This window comes from Chiroxiphia lanceolata, chromosome 1 (genome assembly GCF_009829145.1).
Source record: "Chiroxiphia lanceolata isolate bChiLan1 chromosome 1, bChiLan1.pri, whole genome shotgun sequence".
NCBI classification, from domain to species: Eukaryota; Metazoa; Chordata; class Aves; order Passeriformes; family Pipridae; genus Chiroxiphia; species Chiroxiphia lanceolata.
In genome coordinates, this window is record NC_045637.1 from 9021920 (window position 1) to 9043308 (window position 21389).

General features: G+C 42.3%; 1 protein-coding gene and 1 long non-coding RNA gene across 3 annotated transcripts in view; both read left to right on the forward strand.

The window, feature by feature from the left end:
• The window catches only part of KCNQ3 (potassium voltage-gated channel subfamily Q member 3), a 208741-nt gene that overhangs the window by 2470 nt on the left and 184882 nt on the right, over window positions 1–21389 (forward strand). The gene's annotated exons all lie outside the window — the stretch shown is intronic.
• LOC116789983 lies at window positions 3337–8191 on the forward strand. Its single transcript, XR_004358215.1, has 3 exons — window positions 3337–3379; window positions 6607–6697; window positions 8051–8191. It is a non-coding gene; the product is annotated as an uncharacterized LOC116789983 (long non-coding RNA).

Consider the following 21389-nt stretch of genomic DNA (forward strand, 5'->3'; position numbering starts at 1 on the left):
GTTAAAACCATTGATGCCAAGTTTAATATTAATGAAAATGAAACAAAACACTTTTAGAAGTCCTTATCCTTGAAGGAAGTAAAACGCAGAAGTCTGTCAGCTGAGCACAAACACCCTGTCTCTTCCCAGGACACCCCAGGGGGCTCAGCAGTCCAAGTTGGCCCCACTGGGTTTCTGTTCAGTCTCAGCTCCTTCTGAACTCAGTTGAAGTTGTGCAGTCTCACCTCAGTGTAGGATCAAACCCTACAAAAAGGCATCTGGTGAGAGTGATGGCAGAGTGTGCCGAGATCTTGCTGACAGACTTCAGAGCTTGTTCCTGCCACTGAAGAATGAAAACCTGCTCAAGAGCAGAAGTGCCGTGGGAAACAGCATCTAAGTTGGTATCCAAAGTCTTTGTTCTTGCTTTCAAATGAATTGTCTTTTAACCTTTTTTCCTTCTCTAAAGGAGTCCCTCTCGTGTTGGAGGTGCTGCTGTGACAGTGTGTAGTGCCATCCCAGCAGTCCCCCAGTGATACTTTTCACACTAGAACAGTTTACACTTTTCCTTGGGAAGGCAAGAGATTGCCTATCTTTCCATAAAATAGAACACATTTGATCCTGTGTTACTCTTCAGTAAAAGTCCCATTTTTCTTATCTTAGTGGCATGTTACACTTTGTCTCATCTTGTGAGTAACTTTGCAATAAATGCCATGCACTCAAAACTACCACTAAGATGGTTGCTCTCATATACAAATAACCAGACAATAAACAGCTGAGAGTCAAAAGGGATTGCAGCATGGATGGATGTGATTAATTCCTTATAGATCCAAGCATTCAAAGGTATTTAATGAAAAAATTATACAAAGGACTCCCGTGCTGTGTATATCCCAGGGTTTGGGAAGCAGGAAGCTGCTGATGGAAGAGGGTTGCAACCTTCCGGACATGCCAAGGATATTGTGTGGGGCTCAGGGAGGGGCTTTGCCAAGGTCTTTGCAAAAGCTTTGGATACCAGAACTTTTAAAAGGGTGGTACAGATGGGATCTTGTTAAATCATAGAGTGATGCACATATGGCTGCAAAGGGGTCATGATCCCCTGTGTATCTCACTCCTGTAATGTGCACATAAATAAGACTTGAGCAGTGCCTGTTGTAAACTCTTGCTTTAGTTCAGGTGGCGTTAGATCTACTGAAATGATTCAGTCTATTGACATAATTCAAAGAGAAGGCATGAACGTGATCAGGCCCTACCAAGCCCTAGGGACAGAGATGCAGGGGAGAAAGGGAAAGGTTCCTGATGGCAACTTTAACATTCAGCTTTCACTGGTAGTGATTTACAGAAAGTAGCATGAGATACTTTCTTTGTAATTCTTCCTTCTTTCTTGTTCTGCAAAAGTGAGTTTGTCCAAGCCTATCCTTGGGGAGTTGTTCCCTAAAGAAGCTGACCCTGTTTCCTTTCCTATCTGAAAACATTTATTCTCTGGCAGCTCTACTGGACAGGAGATTTATGTGTCACCCATGAAGTTCCGCTTTGCTGGGACACCAGGGTTGATGGACTTCTTGGCAATATGGCAATGTCTTAGTAGCATAGTTGGTAAGAGAAATTTGTTTTTCCTAAGAAGAATTTCACCTCTCTGAGGCTAAACTCCTGCTGAACATTTTCAATAAAATGAAATAAAATAAAAAAAATAAATCTCTTTTAACCTTTGAGGTTAAAATTTGGAAATGTCTCTTGGGGGTTGCAGGTCAGGCTACAATCTATCCCTGCTCTTTCTTGAGCTCGTGTTGCTGTAGGAATAACTGATGTTCCCATGAAGTACTGTATTTCCCTTTGTGTTAGGCAGCACAATATATTGTAGGAAACCCCTGCAGTTGTGCCTTGTGGGATGTGTGCTTTGGACAGGGAGACAGACTCAAGACCTGTCCACCTCCACAAACTATCCAAATGCTTTATTTATGTACTGAAGCATTAATGAATAGAATGAAGAACTGAAAATAAAATTTTGATTTTTCCAGTTTATTTTTAATTGTAAGCACGAAGTATTTGGTGGATAATGAACAGAGTCCAGAAAGATAACATAATACAGATCAAGTTTGGAATTGCAATTAGCAGAAAATTTTCAATCTGACAAAGAAAATAGAGGCTGAAGGAGAGGTATCTAGGATATATTCTTGTTTTCATACCATCTTCTGAGACAACTGCAGCCTTTACTTTCACAGAAAAATAAGACCAGGGAAAGGTTTGGGATTAGATTTTTCTTTTTGGGAAAGTGTGCAATATCAGCTTCACTCTGCTGGTGTAGATCACCATGTCTACCTGCTGATGAGAGGAGGAAACCATGGGGAACATGAGAGAACCCTTCTCTATTTGCCATGTAATCTTCTTTCAGTACTGCTTAATACCTGGAATAAAAAGAGGAGGCAGAGTCATGCGACCCATCAAATCATCAGCATTTCTGGGAAGCACCAGTGAGCACCTCCTGCATGACTGATCGTAGGTGTGTTGTTTGCAGAGAAGAATGTCATGGGACTTGGGGAACAGGTTGAAGGTTTGGGGGCTTTCCATTATTTTCTTCTTCCCCCTTTGGGAGATGCTCAGTAAGACGTGCTCACCCGCCTCCAGCCTGTGTGTGACATCTGGGGTGAGATGGGAACAGGTTTGGAGTAAAAAGAAAGACAAATAGGAATCCTTCCTTGGCCTGTTTGGCAAGGACTTGTATCTAAGTGAGTCCCTGGAGCAGCAGAGCGAGCCTGGTCCATTAGTGAGTGCCCTTTGCTTATGTGTTTGCCAATTTGAGTTCTGTTTTAATTATTTATGCTAATTCATCATAATGCACGGAGAAAAATATTCTGCAGTACACTTTGTAAAAAATAATGAAGTCTTAGTCATTGGAGACCTTACCACACACCTCTGCTGTTGCAGCTCCAGGCTTGCAGAGCTGCCCTGTGTTTGTGTGTGGTTTAAGGAGATGAGACTGTGCCTCAGTCACTGGGATCAGCCAACATGACAGGCTGGGGTCACCAGGGGTTTGCTCGGAGGAATGAGAAGGGGCATCAGAGCCTGGGGAAGCCACTGTCTGGGGAACGTGAGTGGCTTGTGATTCCCAGCCATAGCTTTGGAGTCACTTCAGCAGCTCGCAGGTGCCCAACGCTTGTTTAAGCATCCAGACTACCTCTGAAATTACAGACCTTTGGTGAGAATAGGTGTGTTTTCATCTACAGCTTCATATCTCTGTGCTTGGGCATTGGTGCTGACCCATTCTGTGGTGGTACCCGCAGGTTGAGTTGGTTTGCCTGTGCATTCCGTGTTGCCATGACTACGCTGGTAGCTTGAGTTTTGGTGCTGCTTGTGCCTGCTCAATGGGCTCATGGGAGCTGCAGGCACACGATTCCATGTTGCACAGGTGTGTGCCTCAGTGTCCCCCAAACCCCTGGTGATGCAGGTCCCTCAGCACCCTTTTGGCAAGTCCAATCCCCAGTTCAAACCTTGCAATGCAGCCTTGTGTGGATGTGCATCAAGATCCACCGTAGTCAGCGATGCACGAGGGAGGGCTTGACATGTGGGAGAGCATCAGGACTGCCAGTGTCAGCAAACACTCAGCAGCTGGTCTTTCAGCGCTGTCAGCTTAGCCTAGGAATAATGGCTTCTCAAAAATAAGTCATAGTCCCTGGTGTAATGTCTATAAAACTGAACAGTCCCAAATTTCATCCATTTGTTGAGCAGTGATACAGCAAAGCCCCTCCAGCAGCCAGCAAATCAAGTTTTTCTTCTCTTTTATGAACTTGGTGTGAGAAGCAGCACCATCTCAGTGCCACCCTTGCAGTTCTGGAGATACTGCCAGCAGTTAAGGCCAGGACTAGACTTACCGCAGTGTCTCCAGCGTGGACTGTGGTTGGAAGCACCACTTTGTTCATCTCAGTTTCCTCACATGCCTCTGTTTGTTCCTCCCAGCAAACATTAGATCATGACAGGACACAGCAGGGCCTGGGCTCCTCTGGAACAGCTGCTGGGTGGAGAGGGCACTTGGGTTTTACTTATTGTTTTAACCTGAGAGGGAGATTAGGAAAATGGTACAAAAAATGAACAGGGAGAAACTTTCCATGCCCATTTTGCTCATTTTCCTGTAAAATGTAGAAACACTCAAAACAAATTTAATGGGTAAAAATAGTAACTAAAGACTATTAACAGCTGTATTAGAAAATTAATACATTTATATAACACCAGTCATATACCAAAGTGTGCTTGAATTTTTGCAAGTAAACATGAAGGTGCCCCAGCAATTCCTGCTTCTCCTGAAGGCCACCCCAGAAGCTACTCACTCTGCACATTTCTGTTCTTTTTTTGGGACTCCCTGTCTTCAAATATCACTTGATTAAATCCTCTTTAATTATAGGTTACCCAACATACAAACCTGTGCATGTATGTTGAACACAATTCTGTATCTCTTGGTCATCAGAAAGTCCTTTGTAGCATTGAGATGCATGTGCAGTATTCAAGGGCAAGGTCTGAACTGGAATAATTTGTATCTAATTAAACAGCTGTAATAAACTTTCTAATCAAAATCAGTCAAGTGAGTGTTAAGATCATTTATATCTTTTTAAAAACATAATAGATTGTTGACCTTAGACATAGCCAGGTAGCTGACTGGCTGGGTACTACGACGATCAGCCTTCCATGATATAAATAAATTATAATGTTTATTCTTGTATTTAATAATGCTATATTCCCTTCTCATATTTAATAGTGCCATACTCTCTTCTTGTGCATGGAACTTTACAGAAGGAATGGAGCCATGGAGACATTGCATCTGCTATTGCTTCTGGCAGATACTGTATTAAATAGAATAACTTAAATATTAATAGCTTTGCAGGGAATGTGGTCTGCAAGAGCTGTTAAGTGTATGCTGCCTTCTGTCTCAGGATGGTAGCTGGGAAACTTAGTGTTTTCTGTGGAGAGAGGGACATGCCCTGGGATATTTAGGTTCATGGTAACCTACTTTGGAAAAAGGCACTTTGGGAGAACTTCCAGGCTGGAAATCTGTAAATTGCCTTCCCCAGCCTTAAGTGAGCAAACTACTTAAAAGTCTGTTTGACTTGGAGCAAGTAATGTCAGGAGGAACCTATCCAAGGTGGCACTGAGGTAACCCAAAGCAGAACAGTGTGACTGAGATTTGGTGGAAAGCAGCACTGGGTATCATCATCTTCCTCTGCACAACCAGCTCGCTGTTCTGTTCAGGCCTGGTGAGATCCTTCTAAGCTCCACTTCTCTACAGGATTCATCACAGGTCTTCATCCCTTCCAGAGCTTAACAGCCACCTCTAGTTGTAGTCACCAGGATAACACCTTGTCCTCCTTAGTGGTGAGGTGAAGGTTTAATATATTTAACACTGCTAAATCTCAGTTGGAGAGATGCTGCAACCCTGGCATGAGAAGCCTCCAGTGTCTCTTGAGATGCCCTGTGCTCTCACTCCTTTCTCCTACTTGCATTAATCTTGCCAAAGTCTTTCCCAATTTACTTTTTCTTGGGTGCTGGTCCATGGTGGTGGAGAAGTATAGATCCACTGTATGCCAGCAGTAGTGCAGGACTCCTCATCCTCTAGGTTGGCTCTTGTCTTTTACTTCGAGATCACACACTTTGTTTTATTTTGTGGATGCTTACATCTTGCTTGTCTCCCCAGTTTTCAGAGCTGTGGCTGGGAGTTGTATGAATGTGTTTTGCATTACTTTGCCAACTTGTGTTAATTCGTGATTGTCATGTTGATCCTCTAGTGCTGTGTTTTAATCTCAGGATGCTTTTTATATATTTACTTTATTCTGTCCTCACTAGTGTCTCGGTCACCTTCTATATTAGTACCTTTTAATTTTTTGCTAACATTCAATTTAGTTCTTTTTCCAGATCATTAAGGAAGCATTTAATAAGGCCAGAACTAAGAAACTCCATTCAGAATTTCACTAAATAAAAGCTTTCCCCCCCCCCCCCCCCGTTAATGTGATATCATTTTTTAGGACTTTATTCATATCTCTGAACCCAATTTTTAATGTCATGGCATTTCTCATGGTCATCTGAATTAATACTAAAACAAAGACTTCATGAGATACTGCACCTGTGTCAAAATTGCGAATAGTTCCGCATTTCTTTTTGTTCAAACCTGAGTTTTGTTTATCTATTTAGTTCTGTGATGTGCATTTAATTGTTGTCTTCTTATCTCAGATATTTCATATTTTTGACATGGTGTGTACCTCGTACAACAAAATAATTCATCGTTCCTCGTACCATCCACCTCTAAAGCAGAGCTAAAGCAATGCTGAAAGCTTAAATGTCCTAATCCATCCGGGTCCTAGATCTTCTATATTTTATAGAAGCCATTAGATTTGGGTTGTATCTAACTTTAGGTGAACAACAGAGATATTAATACTAAACCAGAAGACTCTTTACAGGGAATTCCCCACTGACTGTAAATTCAGAGTCTAAAATTTTCTGCTTTCAGTGGGGATGGAGGAGAAGCAAGTACAGCTGCTGAGGGACTGATAGTGAAATCCCCAAAGCGCCCTGTGGGGAGCTGCCCACCAGCTCTCAGCAGTGCAGCATCAGCTCTGCTTATCTTTGCTCCCCTCATGCCTTCCCATGCAGGGCTCAGAGCGTTTATGAGGAGGGATTACACCCTGAGGAGGGAATGTCAAGAGCAGCTGATTGAAATTGCAGGGGGAATTAATTTAGGAAGGTAATTACACGAACTGGAATTTGCTCTTCTACCTTTGCTAACACTGCTGCTCTTGTGAGACGTGCTGGAAGAATTTCAATGCACACAGCTGGCTGAGGCTCCCTGATCACACCTCAGACACCGTCTGCGCCATGCCACCAGATGCACAGGGCCACAGCTCAGGACCAGCCTTGCTCTGCAGCTATGACAGCAGCTTTCCTCATGCCTAGAGTAGTCATTAACTATGTCTAGACTAATTGGCAGAGCCATACGAGGGATGTTCCCAAGCAGTGACACACACTGACCGATAACACTGCTGTGTCTGAGTGACTGAGCACAGATCAAGTGTTACCAGAGACCTGGGACCACTCCCAGTAGGAGTCTGAGTGGGGCTCCCTGCTTTGGAGACAAGTGAGGTCAATGATATGGACATTGGTCATGCCAGCTGGTCTCATGGACAGAGAACAGGGCTGAGCATCTTTGGGTTACTAGAAAAGACATAATTCTTATATGTGAGATCTTACCAATTCGAGAATATCCTCCTGGGTCTATGCAAAAAGCCACTTTTTTGGTATAGAGTCTTAAAATAATTTGGGATGGAAGGGACCTTTAAAGGTCATCTAGTCCAACCCCCCTGCCATGGGCAGGGACACCTTCAACTTGAGCAGGTTGCTCCGAGCCTCATCCAACCTGACCTTGAATGTTTCCAGGGATGAGGCATCCACCACCTCTCTGGACGACCTATGCCAGTGTTTTATCACCCTCATTGTAAAAAAATTCTTCCTTATACCTAATATAAATGGACACTTTTTTTAGTTTAAAACCATGACCTGTGGAATAAGACCCTTCACTTAGATAAAGACCCAAGAAATCCTAACCCACTGAAATAGTACAGGTTTCACCCTATATGTGTGTCCAGTAACACATTTTATATTCTATGTCTTTTCTTCTTCCTGTTCATGGGACTTTGCCATGGCTTTTGCCTTTTCTGTTTCAACATTCCTTGTGCTGATCAAACTCCCGTGGAGGTTCAAACACTTCACCCCCACATCTTGGCATATTAACAAAAGAATACATTTTTGTGGTACAAATCCCGGAAGAAGAGCCCACTGATCATTCATTACCAAACTTCTTACTTGTGTAAAACATAGAAGAAGATATTATTAGTTGTGTTGCTGCTGATATTTGGGTATTTCTCCTGAATTTGTCTCACTCATTATTGTAGATGTTGCTCCATTACCTTCTGGGTGCAGAGGTGGGATCTGACAGAGGCAGTTCCTGCTCTCAGAGTATGGTGCTATCACATTGTCAAATACACTGCTTTTTTCAGTGTTAAATTACTTAAAGGAACTGAATTTCCCTGCTTTTCCTCAGGGCTTGAGCGTCAGTCTCCCCACAGTCACAATCTATCACATTATCTGAGGAAGTTGTCTGGAATCCTTTTATAGATGCTAAAGAAAAACAGGAAATGGAACTTTCTGGAGTGCAATTAATCTCATTCTAAAGACAGTTCTAAACTAGGTGAGATTAATCACCTCTTGCAGCACCCGAAACTTTCTGCTGACTACAAAGGAGACCTCATGTGACTAAGTTAAATTTGGGTATTTGCACCGAAAACACCAGGGGAATGGGAAACTTTTTGCCTGACTTGAGAGGCAAGGATCAAAGCCACATTGAGACATGCTGAATTTAGACATGTTCAGTAGGTATTTAACTTCTCTTTATAGTCAGTGGAGATCTAGTCAATACAGTCAATGGATTTTTTGGTGCAATTCATCCAACCAGATGTGGGGGTCTGCTTTACATGGAGATAAATTACACCTTCAGCTCTACTGAGCAACTCTCCGTTGTCTATAGCAGGAGCTGAGTTGATTTGATCTCTGGTAAATGTCTGCACTAAAAGTCACAATCACACAGAAAAGTCACACCTTTAAAAGGCAAGAGGAATATGACTCATTATTACATTGGCTTTTATTAATATTAGGCTCAATTCTAATTCCCTTTCCTCAAGAGTTTTACGTATGTGGCTACTTATTATCCCAGGCCATGACAAGCCTACGGTCATCCCTGACATGATGCCAAAGAACATATGATTTCAGTAGCTTTCATATCTTTCTCTAGTTGGGAGTCTTGAGCTTACCTTTCCACTTTCCCTTTGTTCTCTGTTTTGCCATGGGCTTCATCTCCCTGAGCCCTCCCATAAATTTGCTCTTGGTTTATGATCATAGTTGCAGTTGATCTTGAGGTCACACTCAAATCCAGACATAACTAACTACCTTTTGTACTGAGCTGCAGATCCAAGCCTGGGATTGACTCTGTTTTCCCTCCATCTTCTTGTGGCCATTCAGGATTTACCTGGGCACAGGTATTACTGTGGTGGGAGTTTCCCAGCAACAGGCCAGCTTCCTGCTATTCCTGCATTTCTGTCCATTTACCTTGCTTCTCTTGACTCCGTCTCTCAAAATTGCCTCACCAAATCAAAGACAACACTGCTTTCTAGCAGGTGTCTTTTAGGGCCCAGAAAACACTTTGTGAGTGGTTTGGACATTGCCCTTTTGAAGCCTGTAACAAGTGTAAAAGGTCAATTTGAATGGCCTGTTGTGAATGAGAGTGATTGTGAGGGTCATTCATAAGCTCAGAGTGTTTTTTAAGTGCTACAGTTTTCTCTGTAAAGTTGGAGACTTTGCAGATATGTAGGCACCACTCAGTATTTTCAAGGGCATGCTCACTTTCATACACCAGCTGAATCAGAAAACCAGCATAATTGAACCTAATACTGAAATCATTGGAGACCTGTACAAAATCTGGATGCATGCAAATGTCCTGATATAAAGAAGTGGTTTTGGGTGGTGGTGTGTTCCTTTTACAGCTGCTAGTTTGCGTTTTGCTTGTTTTTGCAGAAATACTGAGCCGGCAACCTCTTTTAGTCATGTCAGTGCAAATGTAGAGTGAATCTGTTACAGTCAGAAGAACGATTGGATTTGGCTGCTGCACCACAAGCTTGTTCTGGACTTACTACAAAATCTTTTCATTTTTTTACTAATACTCTCTGCTCGTACCAGAGGCCAAGGTCAAGGTCCTGCACCTCTGGCAAGGTACTTCCCTTCTACAACAGACTTGTCCTCTCAGTAAGGTAAGACAGCTTAAGGAATGGGATAAATAGGAGAGATGGAGATCCTCTGGCAAGAAAACAAGTGAACACCACCCTGTCCCAGAGCTGCCAGTATTCACACTATGGTGTTCATCATGTTGGGAGCTGGTTTATATAAACACTTCCTTCCCTCTTTGCTCCTCGAAGATGAAAGAGGATTTTTCCTACCTCCTAAATCCAGTTATTTGGTTAACAAATCCAGTGCAGATAAGCTGGGGAAGTTAAGCAAGTGAAGTACTGTCTTTCTGCCCATTTCTTGGTGAAGGTTGTGTCTGATCTTGGAGTTGTGGGAGGGAGCTGACAATTACAACCATAAAACCTTTTAGTTTGTAGGGTTTTAGAGGCCTCCAGTCCAGTCCCCAGAGCAGGGTTAACTTCACAGTCAAATCAGGTTGCTTCAGGCTGTATCCAGTTGAGTTTTGTGCATCTCCAAGAGCTGAACTACTTTATATTGTGAGGAGTGATAAATTTGGTTGCTCTTCACAGATATGTTGTTTAATGCATTTCTTATAACAGGTAGACTTCTAGACCAGGAGTCTTCTTCCCGCCCCACTCCATTCAGTCCCGCGTATGCATGGACAGAAGTGAGATGTAACATCTGGACAGAGATGCTGGGCAGGTCAGCCCACTGTGGAGGAAAAAATGCTCCAAATTTTTAGCTACGAAGAGAGTTGTGTGCCGCTAGGCTAACACCAACACTGCCTATGTTTGCAGCACTGGCCCTGGGGGATGCTAGGAATAACCTTGGGTGTAATCAGTACAGGTAACAGAGAATAGGAAACCTTTCCCAATGACTTCTCTTTTTTTTTTTTTTTTTTGGTAACTGTAATTTGACATTTCCACCAAATTTTCATTATTCAGAAGAATAATTCAGTCTCAACTCTACAACTCCTTCGTACTTTCCCATCTCTTTCTCCTTGTCCCTCACTCAATCCTGTATTCTCTCCTTCCCTTGGTGGCCTTCATAGCCTGGTTACTGAAGAACAGCACCCATCACTGAATCATCCAGCTCTTCTTTGTGCCTTTCCTCAGCCTTTCCTACTTTGACTATGACAACAGAGTTCAGTTTGACTTAAAATCTGTGGACCTAAGTGCTGATATCAGGTTGACAGAGCTGACATGACAAATTGTCTCCTACTCAGATATAGCTGTATTTATCTTTTGGTCTTTTTTACACTTTTTTATTTAACTTATTGGATTTTAACATTGAGTTCACCCATGTCAGGATTAAAACTGTGCCTCAAATTCCCTCAGAGTAGGGACTCAACAAGAATTACTTTGTCCATATGGTGAAAGGTTGTTTAGGTGCAGGAATTATCTCTGAATCACCTTGTGTTTCATGAGTGTTTCTCTTTTGCTTGCACAGCTCCCTGATGTTAAATATGGCATTTGGTGCTAAGGTGCTTCCGCTGGGCCAGCCTGTGACTTTGAGCACAGCCCAAAGTGAGAGTCCCTACATAAACAGCATCCTTGTAGGAGAAGAGTTGTTTTAATTCAGACCCACACACTTCTGAGTCACGGCTCCTGATCACTCTTTGCTCCAGGGGTGACAGTGGTGTTAGGGAAGGACTGATTTATTGATGACCTGTGTAGGTAACAGCTTTCTTGTGGTGACTCAGCTGTTCTCTCGAGAAAGAGGGAACATGAAGTGGAGGTGGACACCCATCTCTCTTCCCAGAAAGGGTACAAACTGAACTAATATCTGTTCCTGGTCTCAGTGGTAGGAGGAAGTGATTTAGGAGCATGACATACAGGCTAATCCATGATCTGCATGTTACTACATACACAGCTTGAGCTGTTGCTCCCAGAGTCAAGGTGATAACACAGTGTCCTAGTTTGCAGATCCATTTGCAATCAGTGTCGATAGCCAAGAAATTAAAGATGGGAGCTCTTGGTGTGATAATAAATGAACAGCAACTTTCTCTAGCAATTGAGTGTATAGGCAGGGCTGTATTCCTGAATCACCACATTCTCCAGCAAATAGAATGAGAAGGAACATTGCTCCCAGAGACCAAAGCAGGACATAATCACCTCCGAAACAACATTTTGTTGGACACCGTAAGGAAGCTCTTCTATTACAGAATAATATCTTACAGTTTTCTGGAAACAGTAACTCTAAAGAAAACATCATTAGGATGAGTGAAGAAAAGAGATTTTGAGCAGATGGAAATCTGTCTTCATTGGCAGTACTTGTTTTCACTTATTCTACCATGAGTTAATTTCCCAGCAACTTGAAGTAGATAATGTGTTTATAAGCCTTAATCTGAGTTCTCCATCAATGTTTGTTCCAGTCTACGAAGACGGGGAATTTCTGTTATACTAGAGGGCTTTTTAATTGCATAAATGATGATATAACACGGTTGGAAGATGATGCAGGATAAATTTAGGCTAATAGGGGGACAGATATCTGCTGGAAGAATTTGCACAAGAAATTATCAATTTTCCACTTGTCATTTTTAAACCAAACTTGGAGAATTTTCTAGAAGACAGTTGTAGGCTATAGCTTTGCTGCAAAATATGGGTTAAATCAATAATTCTGCATATTCTTGGCTGGTGATTAGGCAAGACAAAGTTATAACTAGGAATATTTTTTTTCTAATTTAGCAACAAGAGAAAGGAAGTAACTCAGGAAAAAGATATTTACTTATATCTTAACTGTATTGTTAACATCATAATGTAACATAACAGAAGCAGTAGCAGTTATAGTGATTGGGCTGAGATTCTTAAGACTAAATGTAGTTATGTCTTCCCTGTAAATATCTAAATGTGTCATTTCAGTCTCCTCAGATGCTGGTATAAACCACTGCTGCAGGAGCATTGCTGATGTTCAACTCATCCTGAAGTAAATGACAACAGGGATATATCACATCCTGATTACCAGTGATGATACCAAATAAATAGGTATCACTTGACTGTAACGGGAGATTCAATACATGGCTTACATATAGACACCTACATTACAAACACTAACTTTGTGAGATGAATCTTATCCTAATCACATTGTTGAAGGCCTTGTGGGGATAATAACTTCACAAAATACTCAGGCAGGAGGGTAGAACAGAGCCATCCTTTTTGGCCCGAAGATGACTACCCCAAATACGAAAATCTCTTACAGTCTAAAGTCTGGAACATCTTTCTCAAAACATGAACCAAGATCACCAAATTTCTGCAGTGCTGAATTCTGATTCAGTCTTGTACCTAAATCTTGTTGTGGTGCCTCTTACTCTCACCTTGTGGTGATCTCTGCTGATGTCCCTCAGGCATGTGCATACAGAAAGTAAAGCTCATGTAGCATAGCTTTGCAGGACTGGGGCCAGAAATTATTGCTGTTTCTCTAGTCAATGTAGTCCTTACATTAATAGTGAAATGATAATTGCCAGAATGTGGTGTTTTGTTTTTGTTTGTTTTTTTTTTTTCTGGAAAGGGCCCAATGCAATGTTATCCTATTCAGAACATAAATACCTAGCTGTATCTCTTGAGCTATTTAAAAAAGCAGTTGCAATATGGTCATTCCTTTAGCTGTCAGCTCTGCTGAAGAGTGGGATGTAATTTTTAGGTGTCCACGCAGTCTCTTTGCCACTGATCCTGCAAGGAGAACAGATGGACCTGTCTGATGTCTGCCTTGTCCAGAGGGAAAAAAGAATGGTTTTCAGCCCACTTGGTTAAAAAAAAAAAAAAAGGCAGAGGAAAAATAAGCAAGAAAGCCCATGGTTTTTTAGAATGAGACAAGAGCAGTAATGGTGCAGGGAAGAAGGCAGCAGCTGTGAACACAGTTCCAGTGACAATGACAAAACAGCAATTGAGCTGGAGAAGGAGGCAAGGGAGATGTTGGACATAAACTTGCAAAAGGAAGAAGGAAGAGGTGTGACCTGATTGTGAGATGTAAAACAGAAGAAGAAGGGGAATTAAGATTACTCTTGTAGGTGAACATGTTAAAAGCTACTTAATGAAGGTGCTGCTTGTATAGAGAAAACAACTTAATTGCCCTCCTGGTGCTTTGGTGCCTGTTTCAGGCAAGTTGCCTGTTTTCCTCTAATTGCAGTGTCTTCAATGTGAAACCTGATGTTGCCGTTGATCTACAGGGAGACCCCGTGTGCTCTGAGTGGGCTGAGGACAAGTCCAAGACCTGGTCAGTAGTGAAGTGTCTTGGCCAGGTAGTGGTGGAAACCAGCTGTTTATTGCTTGAACTGCTCTGCTGAGAGCCAGGGGACTGTGATTTCTGAGGTGTATCCGTTGTCTTTGTACATGTCACAGTTGTCACTGTCACTTGGCAGCACAGGGCTGTGAGTTCCATACTGACACCCAAACAGCAGGAGAGTTAAACTTCAACTGTAAATCCAGTGCAAAGCATAGCCCTCAGAGCTGAAATCCCAGGATACTGTGGAAATCTGGGGCTGACCCTGAAACACTGAACCTCTCTCTCTCCCCTACACACTCATGGTTTTGCTGCAAAACATGAAGAAAGTCCAAAGAATAAACAGAGGCACGAAAGGAGCAGCATATTTCAGGCACATTAAATGTAAAAGAAAAGAGGAATAGCTTAGAATCATAAAGTTATTAAGGTTGGAAAAGACCTTCAAGATCATCAAGTCCAACTTTTGATCAAATACCACCATGCCCACTAAACCATATCATGAAGTGCCACATCTACCTGTTTTTTTGGACATTTTTAGGGATGGTGACTCCACCACTTCATTCTCAAACCTAAACTTTATTCTCAGCACTCAGTTCACAGCACTGGGAGAGGCACATAAGTGGGGTGAAGATTTTAGCTGTTCTCTCTTGTCTCATGGCCTGACAGCACTTCTCTTCAATAAGTTTCAGTAAGTTTCTTTACTTCTGCGACTCATATAATGCCTTACCCTGCAACATGATATCAAGCTGCAAGACCTTTTGTAATTCTCCATTTATGGTTTTATATCACTTCCAGGACATTGCCTGCAGGTTGGTGGTTTGCTGGTTTTTTGTTTTGTTTTTTTTTAAGATTAGGCAGAGGAAAGTCACTGGCCTTGTTCTGAGTCAGCAAATCTAGCATAAAATCAGGGTTTTAGTTGGAGATTAATCTTTGTGTCACGGCACCCTTTTAAAGCCCCTGAATCATTTTTAGTGGAGATTAGAACATTTTTAGCAGTGTGCAGTTGTATGATAAGCCCAAATGAATGGGAGGTGAATGTGATGGCAAAGGTTGTGTCTGACATACCTGTGAATGTGTGTTTGAAACAGCATAGTACCACACAGTCACTGCAGCTCCTATTCCTGTTTGGATGTAGTAAGTGCTTTTTTACTAACCCAGAAATTATTTATAATGTATTTATACACACTATAGAAGCATCTTCAGGGACAAGCAGAGATGAAAGCCCTTTGGGCTGTGCATCCTCGTACCTCCCAGATTATCCCAGATTACTTCCAGCACTTTTAGGTCTCATCACATTGCTTCCATAAAAACATCCAGCTTTTTCCTGAGAAGCTGATGAGGCGCAGACACACCTGACCTCCTTGGTGAGATGCAGTCCACCCTGCCCAGCTGAGTCCCTTGTGCTGTGCGCTGCACAGACAGAGCACAGAGAGGATCCTTAGCCAGGCTGGGTCCAAGTTTGTACACAACAAGACACAGAAATGACAGTGATTGATAGCTGGGGCAGGTATAATTTAACGAAAAGCCGGTTATGATTGCTGTAATAATCAGTAGTCTCAGTGCTCCAGTATTATTTTTGTTTTGCATGTGCGGCACAGAGACAAGCCTTCTGCAAGTGAAGACTGGAAGTAGCAAAGTGCTGGATTTGCTGATTCTTACAGACTGCTCCTTTCTTGCTTAGGGGATGGAAAGTGAAAAGGAGAATGTGAAAAAGTGGATCAATAAGTGGGAGAAGATGGTATCACTGGTGGAAAAGAGAGTGGTGTCACTCCAGAACAAGCAATGGTTCAATACTGGTAACTGTTCTTTGAGAACTGAGGATTCAGTCCATGGTTGTTCTGGGAAGACATTGGGAAATAAAGGTCATGGTCCACTGGAGAGACTGTTCCCTCTAACTGGCCTTGAAATGATATTCAAAAGCCATCCCCAGAGCTGACATCCTCACTGGCAGTGTTTTCGCTTATGCCACAGATTAAATGACTAAAGGGTCTAGTGCAAAGGGCACCTCTACTTTGTCACTATTCCTGAGAGCGTGGAATCCAAGCCCAGGTGGGGCTCAGTGGTAGTGCAAGGTGTGGGCACACAAACTGTTGTTAATCATACTATTTTCACTCCCAGGGAGAGAAGACAAATCCACTGAAGGCTGTCGTGTTTCAGGGCTGCTAATTCAGCTTCTTTTATATCAATTCAGCTTGCCAAGAATGAAGGAGCTACCAACTTTGGAACCTGGGGACTGTTCTGCTCATAGCGCTGGAGAGAGCGGAGTAAAACTTTGATGGGATTAATCCAAGAACATATATTGTTTTATGGCTGGGGTCTCACACATGGTGATGCCACTGGCTGTACTCCCATGCAGCTGGCTGCTCATACAGAGCCTGTGAGGGGGTGCAGTATTTGTGTCTAATACACTTGTTTGGTGGGGCCACTGGGGTTTGTGTTTCTGACCAGTCTGGAGGTCCCATCCATCTTTATTCTCAAAACCATGCTTTTCAAATGCATTTCACTCATATTCATATACAAGCTCCAGGTAGATTAGGTGGATTTGTTTAATTCACTTAACCTGAACTCTGTGGGTCCCTCTTATTTCCCCAGTCCTCCTGACAGTGGGGGAATGGAGAGTTTAAGACATGTAGCCTATGTGCGTCCTCTGCCCCCACCTGTGTTCTGTCTCATCTGTGTCCTTCTTGCACTTCCATCTTTGATGGAAATGCAGAGGATTTAGGGAGGTGATCAAGAAGATAGAATTGTGTAATACTGAGGTTTTCTTCCTTTTCTGGGCCATTATGAGCTGTTGAGCAATAGCATTTCATGGCAGCTGCTGCCATGGGCTCAATATGGGAGATATATGGGCTAAATCGTATGCACAAATCTCAAGGTGGGTTGTGATCCTTCTGCTGGCAAGTGCTCAGCTTCTATATGTTGTTTATGTTGTTGATTTATGCAGACAGGCTGCAGTTGGCTTTGTTTTGGGCAACTCTGGAAAGCAAAGCCTGTTCCTCTGTGTCTGGATCGATCCTGTATGTGGTGCTGCTGAGGGCAGGGAATGGGGACAGAGTTGACACAGGTGTTGGATGCTACTGACCTGTCCAGCTCTTGTAGGCAGCAGTCTGCACCTTCTCATCAGGCGGGTCTGGTTGCAAGGTGTCTGATTTAACTGGGGAGGAAAGTGACAGGGAGGAGAGATGGGCTAGAAGGGCTGGAAAGGGAAAGCAGATTTTGTCAAAATTTTGTCCATGGTCAAAACTTGTTACAGTGGCATGACAATGATAACTGCAATTTAGGGGGCAATGGCTGAACTTTGCTAATTTGCAGTAATTAGGGAAGAGGGAGCAAGCAAGGAAAGTGGAAGGCCAGTTCATGTGAAGTAGTACTTTATATAAAATATTTGTGTTGCAGCATCAGCAAGAACCTAGTTATGGTCTGTGATCTCACTGCAGATGCAGATAACAAACCGGTCTTTGCACAAAGACCTTACAATTTCAGTGTAAGAGGGGAATTTACAGGTGGATGCAGAGGAAAAGGGGTGAAACAAGAAACATTGGTGGTACTCCCAGTTTGCCCTCAGCATAAACTGTTGATAATGTTGTATATACCACAGGAATAGATTATTTGAAGAAGGCTATTAGAAAAGTCAGTGAGGCAGCTTCATGCATCTTTGCCTCCTCCAGCTGGATGCCAAAGCAACAAATACATATGGGGTAAATGCAATAAAGATCTGTCATGCAATCAATAAGGGCTGGCACAGATCTGGGAAAAACTGCTATTCCCAGCAAGAGGCAAGGGAAAGCACAGGAGGAACCATGACTCAGGGGTACATTGCTCTGTCAAGATGGTCTTGTAGTGTTTGGGCTGTACTCCAGTATCAGTGCTAAAGCCCAGCCCTTAGTGGTAAAGCTCTCCCAAGGGCAGTGTGCTGTGCTTTGGAAAACATGGTGGGTGGTCCTAGAGGAGCACCTCTGCTCCATGTTAATTCCTCGGTCTTAGATGCAAAATACCAGGAGATAAATCCTGGATGAACCTTGCAGGGTGCAAAGGGTAGTGAACAAATGACCACTTTCTGTTGGAAAGTGTTGTGCCCCAGGAAAAAAAAATCCATGAACCCAAGTACCTCTGTGAATTCAGCTGCAGACCAATTTTCTAGAAGGATCCTTGTCTTGTCTCTTAATGCATTGGAGGTTATCCCTGACAACATGAACGGTAAGAAAACTGAGTGAGCAGCTCTTGAATAGTGTGTCCTGGAGGCACACAGAGAAACTGTCATTGCCATGTATCATAAGCTGAGCTGGAAGTTGGCTGAATGTTCTGGTGAAGATTAAGTGAACTAAAGAGAGAAACTGGCTGCAGAGAGGCCTATAGTGTATGAATGCCAAAAATATGTTTCTGGCAAAACCGTAAGACATTCTGCCTATCTTCATCATCCAGTTTTGTGTCCTTTGGCTCTGTGGCCTGACTGTTCCAGGGAAGAGCAGAGGTGGGAAATCAGAATTATAATTGTGCATCTAATTTTAGAAATGCCAATATGGCACACCACTGCTCACTGGTTTATTTAAATCTCTGGCTAGAAAATTGCTGGTTGTGGAGGAATGAGCTTATTCTGGAGACACAGTTGAAAAACATTAAAAGTGAGCTGGATAAAATGTCTTTCTGATTTTCATCATTTCTTGTAGTAGTCAACTGTTAAAAAAACAAACAGGTCCCTTCAAAAATCCCCAAAAGATTTCCAAGGTACAGAAAGCTTTTATGCCACACTTCTGACTTGGCAAACTGAAGAGGTACCAGGAGAAGCTGCTCAGTGTGTCTACATACGGCTTTAACTTGGAAGTGTAACAATTTTAAATGTCACCACTGATTTCACAAATGACTCTATTGATGTTGAACACTTTGGCTGGATAACACACGTTATAAACAACAAAACTCTGGGCTTTTTCCTCATTTTGCTGTGTTAAGACAATGCCATTGAAACAGCCATTATCCTCCACTACTAAACACAGTGTAGGTAGATGTTTCCAGAAGTACAGTACAATGATCTCTCTCCATGGATAGTAACTATCAGACTTATTTCCTGGTGTGTAATGTACTTGTACAAGCACTGTCACTGGTAAAAATTGGGACAATCCCGTAAACTCATAGACCTGCAAGGAGCAGACTCAGCCCTTCACATCTCAAAAGGAGAAGTTCCCAAGTTGTCATCTCCCCTTACACATTTCCTTCAATCCTGTCCAGCCATTCATATGACTGCACTGTGGTCACGTCTCAGGCCCCTTTCTGGCTCTGGCAGGGACAGGAGATACGATGGCTGAGCCAAAGCAGGGACCTGGTCCCTCTCAGCAGTGCCACGTCCTTGGAGCCCCTCGCTGTGGCTCTGGTGCCTCCAGCCCTACTTGTCCGCCGTGGGCCTCTGATGGACCCAGGGCAGTGCTTCCTTACAAGCCTCTTCTGTGTGACAGGATAGTGAACTTAATGCCATTGTTGCCATGGTGTGAAGAGCTGAATGGGTGGTTATGGGAATGGTGAGGCTTTGCTAGCTGTTTCCTTAGGTGATGTAAGTCTCCAGTGCAAAGAATATCTTACCCAGAATTTTTATTTTTTGCTTAAGGTTGTCAGTGCTTTTCCAAACATAACGTTATCTATAAATTGATTTTTTATCTGGATACAATGATTTTTTGGACATGAGGTGTTTTGTTTGGGGGGGGGGGTGGGACTTCCTCCATTGCTTTATACAGCACAAACCCTTTGATATATGAGCACCTAAATTCAATGTAAGGTAGACTATTGTTAGCAAAAGATATTCTAAATTTGCTGGACTACCTGGGGAACAATAGTGAGTGGTTACAAGAGAGGGAGAGGAGAGTCTGTAATAGAGCACACGTCTTTCACTGTTGTGGGCTGAGTGATAACCAGGCAGGTAGAGGCTTGAAACAATAAACTGTAATTGATCTGTTGGGATTTTAATAAAACCTTTGAGGCAATAAAAATGCTTTTGTGCAAAACAGGTCTGGGTATCTTTTCTAAGAAGGTCTTTACTGTAACTGCTGGTTTAAATGTTAATTATGGTTTTGTAAGGCATCTCTTCTCAGCAAGTGATAAGCAGCATAGAGGAGATTTGGTGTAGTCAGCCCTGTGCCTGTGAGATCATGTCCCTTTGGAACACTCCATGCCCATGCCCATGTTCTTCTTGAAACTTGGACAGCTCAGGGACGATTTGTGAATCCTTGGGGTATCTACAGCATGTAGAGAAGCGAGGAATCTGTGGGAATGCTGTGTCATGTGAGTGAAGACTATTTATAGCCAGGGAAGCTGAAAAGGTAGATATTGAAAATAAGCAGATTGTATAAAGATCAGTCAAATATTGCAGTTTCCCTTCAGATTATAAAAGAGCCTTTGTTAAAATAGAAAACCACAATCTTTAAGATATATCTGTATTTTTCTCTTTTGCCTGCATCTTCATGTTTGGAGAAAACCCAGGGATCTTTCTACACAAATAAGTTTCAAAGCTGTTGTTGCTAGCACCTGGTTAGGAGTTTAGAGTTGCAAAGCCATTTACAAAGAAATCTTATGTATTTGCTCCTAATTAGAAAAAAACAAACAAACAACAAAATCTTAAAAAAAATAATCTTTAGACTTTAAAAGAAATTTAAACACATTTGTTTATTGAATTTTGAATTGCAGATGACCTGACTGTCTCTTAAAAAATGTCTCTTAGTGGTTCTGACTCCCAGTTTGAGTACAGATCCCAAGATACTTTCAGAGTTTCTTGCAGTCCTAATCACAAGAGGCCTTTTGTGGTAATTATAGCAGCTTTTTACATATATGTTAATCTTCTTTATTTATTCCTTTCGCCTTTGGAAGGTTTATGTTACCAAGCAGTCACAGAGATCTATGTGTATGTATAAGCTTTCCAAGATACAAACTGGGAAATGAATACTTCCAGCTTTCCCAAATTTGCTTTTTAAAAAAAAAAAACTTGGAAAAAATAGAAATCATAATCTTCTCATTTCTCCTGGGAACTCAGTTCTGATTTTGCCTGTGAAAAGCTGCTGCTATTGTATCTTTCCAGAAGATTAAAAAGGCAGTTTTTTGAAACACAATAGGTTCATAGTCTAAAAAAAAAAATAAAAAATGGTGTGGGTGAGATTAGGAGGGCAAAGGAGAAATAGCTGATACAGTGAAGCGGAAAAAGTGACAAGTCTGTTCAGTAGATATTGTGTGAGACAATATCCCATTTACCTGTGTGTTATTACAGGTTCACCTGATAAATTGGGACTTCTTTGGACTGTGCATTGTGCAGCCATGGGGTAAAATTGGTCCTTCCCTCATTGCTCGGGCACCTCTGCCTGGACATCAGAAGAGACTTTATAGCTCTCAGACTCGCTTGGCAAGCTAATGACAAAAGTGTGGGGATGCAGAAGATTTTGTTTCTCTGAAAA